Here is a 9,551-nt window from a genome sequence, read left to right as displayed (position 1 = left end):
TATATATATGCACAAGATTATATATATCCTTTACTTACACCCTTGCAAAGTTAGTAACACATGACACTAGGTTGCCTAGTGACTAATAGCTGACCTTAACCAGACAGGATGTTCATCTCAGGACTGAGGTAGCTTGTTTGCTTTAGGCACTGGGCCAAGTCCTTCCTACACACATTTGATTGATTTCCTAGCTTCGTGTCTCACAACATATTCTCTCCCCTAATTTTTTTGTCAGAGATGGATATTCCATTGCAGTTAGAGAAGAAGTATTTGGAAAAGTCATTAAAGGATCTTTTCATACTGGAAGCCAGGGCAAAGATTGTAGGTACTTGAGTTCAGCAAAACAACCCAATATAGTCCAATAGTCCACAAAAGCAGTGAGTTATCAGTATAATTGTCAATTTTCAGAAGATGTTGACTTAAGCCTTTTATAGCTCAGCATATTAATATGGAATTACTTTTTATACACTTTTCTGCTACATAGTGAAGACCAAGTTACAGCAAGACCTGTACAATTAAAATGTAACCTTTGCTATCTGACAAGGTCATTCAAATATTCTAAGGATTTACTGTGGAATCATGCACAGCAAATTGTAGACTTTTTGTCAGTGTCAGCTACCTGGATGAGTCACGGCCATTGCTTGACCAATTTGCTCTCTGAAACTCTGAGAATTTTTTCTCTCTAGGTGACTCTCTTTAAACATACTATATATCATTATTCACTTTCTTCTGTGGCCCCATAATCTCCTTGATCAGAAAATTTGGGACACCACTGGGTTACAAGATGCCATAGCAGAGGTTCTCCTATGTCCTGCATCCTCACTGACCTTAAAAGGCTAGGACCAAAATGTTGGGTATCCTTTTAGCCCATCTATCACTGTAATTCAGTTTTCAAACATCCAGAAGAGAAGCTTAATGAACTTATCCTGGCACAGAGGCAGTGGAGCTTAACATCACTTTCTTCCTGAATATCAAATGTCCTAGACATAAAATGGAAATGCTATTTTCCAACAACCATGTATATTCTAAAATTGAAATCCATATAGAATGTGAAAAACAATTACACATTTTTACACAGAAATTTGCAAATCAATCCATATACAATATTGTAGCAGAACAATCCTATGATTTTTTTCTTGTCTCTCACACTTTTATTACCTTTTTTATGCAAGCATTTACTTTAAAGATCGTATAGTAATAATTGATATGACATTAGAAGCAGTATGCATTTATGAGACCAAAATGGCAGATATTTCAAATATGGTTTTAGTATTACACATTGCTGACCTCAATGTAGTTGCTTAGTTCACAGATATAAGCATATGGAGATAGTCAGGATGAGAATTATACCTGTTAACTACTATTTTCTAAATCTACATGGAAATTATTGAGGCCATTGCTTTAGCCATCTTATTCATACAAATGTATGGTTTTGCCCATGCCATATTTTATAACTTTTCTCCTTTCACTCTTTGTTGTTTAATCCTTATGTTCTCTCTTTCTCTTTACCTGGATTATGCCTTTCAAATTTTGTTTCTTCTTTTGAGTTCTTACAGTAGGGAGACTATCATATTTACACATGTGGGTCTGGTTTATTTCACTTATGAGTATAACTTCAAGTTTCATCCAGTTACCTACCAAGACTTCAAGTTTATTATTCATTATAGCTGAGTAATACTCCATTGTATAAAACAACACATCTTTTCCATCCATTCCTCAGGTGAAGGACATCCAAGATTTGGCTACCACAAATTTTGCTGCTATGAACATAGGTGCACATATATCACTATGATATGATGTCTTCAGTTCTTTTGGGAAATTTCCCAGAAGGGGGATAGCTGGATTGATTGGGATTTTCACTCCTAGGTTTTTGAGGACTCTAAACACTAACTTCCATAATAGTTGCACCACTCTACAGTTCCACCAGCAGTGGAGAAGGGCTCCTTTTGCCCCACAGCCTCTCCAACATTTGTTGTTGGTTGATTTCTTTGTGATAGCCATTCTTTCTGGGGTGATATGGTGTCTCAATATTGTTTTAATTTTCACTTCAAAAATGACTAGTGATGTGGAGCATTTCTTCATGTATTTGTTTGCCTCTTGTATTTCTTCCTCTGAGAAGTGTGTGTTCATCTCAGATACCCATTTCTGTATTGGGTCTTTAATTTTGGGAAACCTAATGCTTTTTAGTTCTTTATAAATTCTAGATAGAAGACCCTTGTTTGAGTGCTAATTAGTTAAAGTTTTCTCCAAATTTGTTGTTGTCTTTTCATTCTGTTGGTAATTTCTTTTGATGTGCAGAAACATCTCAATAAGAGGAGTTCACATTTGTTAATTCTTTCAATTATTTCCCATGCAATTTGATTTTCGTTCATGAACTCTTTTCCTACCCATAGGTCTTCAAGATTTCCACCTATTTTCTCTTTCAGGAAATTTAGTGTTTCTGTTTTAAAGTTTAAATCTTTAATCCATTTTGACTTTAGTTTAGTACATGATGATAGATCCAGGTCACATTTTAGTTTTTGGCATCTAGAGAGCCAGCTTTTCCAGCACCATTTATTTGTTAAAGAGGCTATCTTTATTTCAATAGACACATTTGGCCCCTTTGTCAAAGATAAGTTGGCTGAGTGTGTTTGTACTTGTATCTGCAACTTCTAATTTTTCCATTGATCCTCAGGTCTATTGTCTTTTTTTGCCAATACTATGCTGGTTTTATCATAATAGCTTTGTAGTATAATTCCACGTCAGGAATTGTAATGCCTCCGCCTTTTCTTTGTTTTCCAGGATTGCCTATGCTATTCTAGGATTTTTCTGGTTCCAAATAAATTTTAGGAACAATTTCTCTATGTCTGTGAGGTATGTTGGTGGTATTTTGATAGGGATTGCATTAAGTCTGTTTAACAATTTTTCGAGTATGGTCATCTTCACAATATTTATTCTTCCTATCCAGGAGCAAGGAATATCTTTCCATTTTCTGAAATCCTCTATGATATCTTTTTTCAGTGTACTATAATTTTCATTGAATACATCTTTTACTTCTTTAGTTAGATTAATTCCAAGGTATTTCATTTTCTGCAGTGCTACTATAAAAGGTATTGTTTCTCTAATTTGTCTCTCAGTGTGTTTGTTGTCTTTGTAGAGGAATGCTATTGACTTTTGGATATTTACTTTGTATCCTACTATGCTATGAAATCTGTTTGTTAATTCTAGTAGCTTCTTGGTGGAGTTCTTTAGGTCTTCCTATTAGAGTATTATGTCATCTGCAAATAATGATAGTTTAACTTCTTCTTTCCATATTCTTATTTCTTTTATTTCTCTTTCTTTTCTAATGGCTCTAACCTAATGATTCCAGAACTATATTGAATAGAAGTGATGATAGAGGACATCCCTTCTTGTACCTGATCTGAGAGTAAAAGATTTCAGTTTTCCTCATTTACAATTATGTTAGCAGTTGGATTGTCATAGATGGCTTTTTTCAGATTGAATTAGAGCCAATTTATTCTAATTTTCTGTAGGAGTTTAACCATGAATGAGTGTTGGAATTTGCCAAAAGCCTTTTCTGCATCAAATGAGATGATTACGTGCATTTTGGATTTACTCTATTGATGCAGTATATCACATTTATAGATTTGTGTATGTTGGACCATCCTTGCATTCCTGGGATGAATCCCACCTGATCGTGGTGTATAATCTTCTGATGATTTTTTACATTGTATTTGCCAGGATTTTATTGAGGATTTTTGCATCTATGTTCATGAGGGAGACTGGTCTGTAGTTAAGTCTTTTTTAGTTGTATCTTTCTCTGGTTATGGTATGAGTATGATACTTGCCTCCAGGAAGGTTTTGTGAGTATTGCTTGCATTACTATTTCGTTGAAGAGTTTGGAGAGTATTAGGATTATGTCTTCTGTAAATTTCTTGTAGAATTGAGCTGTGAATCCATCAGGACCTTGGCTTTTCTTTGTTGATAAGTTATTTTTTTACATTTTCAATTTCATTTGTTGATATTTTCTTCTGGAGAATTCTTCTATCTTCTTGATTCAGTTTAGGTAGCTTCTACCTTTTAAAAAATCTCTTCATTTCTCCTGTGTCTTTGATTCTGTGAGAGTAAAGATTTTCAATGTAGCTATTCATGATCTTCTGAATTTCCACAGGATCTGTATTAATTTCACCACTTCATTGCTTATTGCCTGAATTTGTGTTTTTATCTGTCCTTTTTTTGATAAGTTTAGCTATGGGCTTATCAGTTTTATTTAATTCTCTGAAAACACAATTTTTTGATTCATTACTTTTTGTGTTGTTCTCAATTGTATTAATTTCTTTTCTAATCTTTATAAATTCCTCCCTTCTTAGGGCTTTAGGCTTGGTTTGCTCTTCTTTTTCTGGATGTTTGAGGTGCAACATTGGGTTATTAATTTGTTCCATTTCTGTTTTCCTAATGTGTGAGTTTAAAGCTATAAATTTCCCTCTAATAACTGCTTTCATTTATTCCATAAATTCCAATAAGTTGTGCTTGAATTTTCATTGAATTATAGATATTGTTTAATTTCTTGTTTAATTTCATCTGAAACCAAATGGTTGCTGAGTATGGTGCTGTTTAATTTCCATGTGGTTTTGGGGTTTCTTTTGTCATTTATTTCCAGTTTCATTGCACTGTGGTCAGGTAATACACGTGGGATAATTTCTGTTTTCTTGCATATTCTTAAGCATAACCTATGGACTAGTATGTGATCTATTTTAGAAAACAACATGTGTGCAGCTGAAAAGAATGTGCATTCGGATGTAGTTGTGTGGAACTCTCAGTATATGTTCACTAAGTCCATTTGTTCAAATATCTGGTTCAGTTATGCTACCTCTTCACTAATTTTTTGTCTGCTTGACCTATCCTTTATGGATAAGGGGGTTTTAAGATTGTGTCTCCTATTAAGATTGTGGTATAGGATATTAGATTTTTCATGAAGATTATTTGTCTTATGTAGTTGGGTACTCCTGTGTTTGATGTGTACATATTTACGATGGTTACCTCTTCTTCTAGTATTTTTCCTCTAGCCAGTATATAGTGGCCTTCATTATTTCATTTGACCATTTTTGGTTTGAAGTTCAGGTCGTTTGTGAACAGAATTGCTACCCTTGCCTTTTTCTGAGGTCCTAGGGCATTTTGCATTGTTTGCTTTTCAGCCTGTGAATTTCTTTATGAGTTAAGTGTTTCTTGTATGCAACATATTGTTCCATTTTACTTGCTAATTCACTCTCCCAGTGTATTTCTTTTAATTGGTGAATTGTGTCCTTTTAAAGAGATGGTTATAACTGGGATGTATTGACTTATGTTTGACATGCTTTTTTCCTGCTGTTGGTTACCTATTTTTCTCTTCTTTTTAAATGTTTGCCCTATTTTGTCCATTCTTTCTGTTCTCATTCATGGAGTTGTGGTCATTTTGATCCCTTTCCAGAATATTTTTTAGTAGTCTGTGTAGGGTTGATTTTGTCATCATATTATTTAGTTGTTCTTTGTCATGGAAATATTTCACTTCCCCACTAAACTTGAAAAAGAGTTTTGCAGGGTATATTAATCTGGGTTGAAATTTGTTTTCTTGCAAATCTTGGAGTACTTTGCTCCATGTTCTTCTTGACTTTATGGTTTGTGAAGAGAAATCTATTATTATTCTGATGGGTTTTCCTTCAAATATGAGTTGTTTCTTTTCTCTAGTGACTTTCAGTATTCTGTTCTTGTGCTGAATTTCTGGGATCTTGATTATTACATGTCTGGATGTGGTATTAATTGGGTTGATGTTCTTTGGAGTTTTATATGCTTTGGTTAGCTGAGTGTCAGATTGTTTCCCTATATTTGGAAAGTTTTCTGCTATTACTTCTGCCCATATTCTTTTTATATCACTTGTATTGACACCTTCTTTTTCATTGTTGTGTATTAGCTTTATGTTGCTCCTCTTTGTGTCATCTTGAAGATGTTGAATTTTTTTTCTCATATCCTAGTTGTTTTTAAGAGATTTTTATTTACCATTTCATAGCTGCAACAGTGTCTTCAAGGTCTGAAAGTCTATCTTCACTTTCATTCAAACAGACTTGCCCCCTTGTGATTGAGATTTTAATTTCCTGTATATCTCTTTGAATCTGCTTCATGCATTTTATTTTTTTTTTCACAACCAGGGATTGAACTCAGGCCCTTGTGCTTGCCAGGGAAGCACTTATTCCACTGAGCCATCTCTCTGGCCCCAATGCATTCTATTTTTTTTTTTCCTATATTGCTCATTCAAGGAGTCCATCATTTTTCTATTCTCTAGTGTTTTATCAGTGTGTACTTTAGAAGCATTTAGTAAACTTTCATTATACTTTTCATTTCTTTTTTTTTACTTCGGTAATTTTTTCTGATCTTATATCTTCTATTCCTTTCTGTAGTTGCTTCTTTACTTCAGATGCTATTATTTCAGAGATTTCAAGAATGTGGTTCCTAATTTCTTCACTGCTACTGTCTTCAGTATTTGTTTTGGGTGGGCTTGGGACCTGAGACTGCGTTTTCCTCCTTTTCTCTGTCATTTTTTGTAGCACTGTCCTCTGACCTTTGGTGTAGAGCTTTGGTGTAGAAGTTACCTTAGCTCCTACTGATGTTATTACCTAAGGGAGATAATGTGCTTAAGGTAGTTTCAGTTTTGTATTTGTAAAACTACAATTGGCAACACTAATAATCAGTAGTGAGATTTATCAATTGAAAAACTTTTATAGCTAATGGGTTTGTATTTTAGACCATAACAGCAAGCATTATGACTATATAGCTAAGTAGATATGAAATTGGGAGTTTGTATTTAAATTAGTTCCTTAAGATCTGTCTGATCACCTCCCCTTGGTGTACCTGGAGTCTTCCAGGCAGACTTTCACCTCAGCTACCTGTTGTTCCCTCTCTTGATTGAGTGGGTGTGTGGAGTGGGGAGGAGGATGCTCTCACAGATCTGGGTCTAGTAATGCGTCTCAGTTTACTGGGTCTAAATTACCCAAGTTCAAACTCAACTGGCTGGGCCTGGCTCTGGCTGCTGTGCTTGGCTTCTTCCTGCTGCCGCATACTGACCCACATGCCAGGCCTGTCCACTGGCTGGATTCGGGAGGTGGTAGTCAGGAGGTGGGATGATTGTGGGGTGTGGGGTCTTGCCACTGGCTGGAGTTCAGAGTTGGGAGTTGGGAGACTTCAATCTTAGAAATTGTAGAAATTAAAATAGTACTGCTAAAAACTCTTGTTTCTCCAAGAACTATAAGAAATTAACTAAGCTAAAAAAAATTTTTAAAGAAGAGTTTAGGGACCAGGAAGATGGCTCAGTAGAATAAGCACTTGCCTGGTAAGCACAAGGGCCTGAGTTCAATCCTGGTTCCGGAAAAAAAAAGAAGAGTTTAAAGTTTTCAACAAATACATCCATAATTTCCTTTGATACTTCTGCCCTTGAAAATTGTTCTTGTGACTTTTAGAGTGCGGTAAACTTAGTGATTAAGTTCCAATGACTATCATTGTAGAAAAGTGTAGCATTCTAAGATTAGTTAATAAAATTATTGCAAGTCTGTCTTAGGATATTCACTTTCTCTCTTTCTTTCCTTCTTTCCCTTCCCCCATTCATTCTGGAAGAAATTGTCTACCATGTCATGACATAAATGAGATACTTCTGGGAAGGTACGATCCAGCTACTAGATTCCATGCCTTAAGGATCATCTAGCATTTAGTGAAATTTATACACCAAAGCTAAGACCTTGAAGTACATGTGATATTTTGAAAAATAATTTCTCATCCTATTGATGAACTCCAGTATCCTCAGTCCTAGCTGATGTCTTAAGGACTACAATGTCACCAAAGATCCTGTAGTTTTCCATTGCTATGTAACAAATGACCTCATTCATAAGATCTTGTGCATTTATTACCTCTTGACTTCCATGGATCTGGATTCCAGGTGTAGGTTTAACAGGGCCCCATGCTAAAAGTTTTTCAAAGTGAATTAAAGCTATTTCTCATTTCTTTCAGGATCTCAAGACACTGTCCTAAGCTGCCTATTGACAGAACTGATTTCCTTGCAGTTACAGAATTCATGGTGCTCACTTCACCAAAGCTAGTCAACCAAATAGTAGGTCAGAATTATAGATATAATTTCTATTTGATTAATTTAGACTAAATTCTCATTTACATTTGCAAAATCTCCTCAATTTTGCAAGATTCTATTGATTTATAAGGGGATTAAACAAATGTATCAATACCAGGAAGCAGGAACTCCATGTGACAGCAATTGTGGATGTCATCTCAGAATTCTGTCTACTACAAATTCTACATACCTAAGATGCATCTAATTTTCTTACTCATGAAATAGTGCATCCCTGTTATGTCAGATTGCTGTATGTGAGGCTATTTTGTTATACAGTAATAGATACTAACCTTGAGATATTATGCTTGTATGGATTATGCTCAGGGAAAACATTCCTAGTATCTTCATTCTTTTACACTATACTTGATTGAAAAGCCTAATTTTATTGAATGTGGATGTTGAAAGAGGACTAAAGGAAGGGTATGATCTTGGAATTTTATATGAAAACTTTAATAGAAAAATAGCACAAAGGAGACTAGAAGCTGTACAATATAATCTAAATATTCAAAACTTAATTTAATAGATAGATTCAGAACTGGCACTGATTTTTACATCACAACTTTGCATTTAAAAGCATTAGGGCTTTAATATAATGCTGTCTTTGAGGTCAAAGTACAAATTTAGAGGCAGAATCATCTTACAGCCAAATCAAATCAATAAACTTTTCTTGTTAACAAAACAAAACTGTTTGTGTTTTAAAATATGAAATGCATTTCTTTTCACCAAAAATAGATGCACATGAAATTCTGCTCTAACACAAACAGAATTAAAGTAGTCTGTGTAATGTAACTTTTCCTTATTAGCAGCAGAGACAATAAGAACAGTGTTGCTGATATATGTATATGTGAAAAGATTATTTCCTTATAGGCGAAATTAGAAGCTGAAAAAAAAAACAATAACTCTAGCCTTGAGGTTTTCAAAGATATTTTGCCTGAAATCCTAGCTCTTGGGAGGCTGTAAACAGGTGGCTCACTATGAGACCAATCTAATAGTGAGACCCTAAACACCCTATAGACCCTTCCCTAAAATATAGGAAAAAAAATGTTGGAGCCAGGGAGATAGCTCTGTAGAGTAAGTGCTTGCCTGGCAAGCGCAAAGACCTGAGTTCAATCCCTGGTCCCACCAAAAATATCAATCAATCAATCAATCAATCAAAGATTTTTCTATGTAATGATGGTATTTATTGGGAGGAGTTGGTACCCACATTTAACACATCCTAATCAGTTTCAATCTCATTATCTCTCCCCCACTTCTTTCCCTATATTCAGAAGTACATCTCATGATTTCTTAGACTCTTTTGTTTTAGTTCTTTACTTACTAATTCATACTTTTTAGGCTTCTCAGAAAAAAAGGAACCACTTGATATTTGTCTTTTTGAGTATGAGAATTTAATTGAACATAATTATTTCTGATTCCAATCAGGTTT

The sequence above is a fragment of the Octodon degus genome, unplaced genomic scaffold (assembly GCF_000260255.1).
Source record: "Octodon degus isolate 3935 unplaced genomic scaffold, OctDeg1.0 scaffold00004, whole genome shotgun sequence".
Taxonomy (NCBI): domain Eukaryota; kingdom Metazoa; phylum Chordata; class Mammalia; order Rodentia; family Octodontidae; genus Octodon; species Octodon degus.
This window is presented reverse-complemented; position numbering follows the sequence as displayed.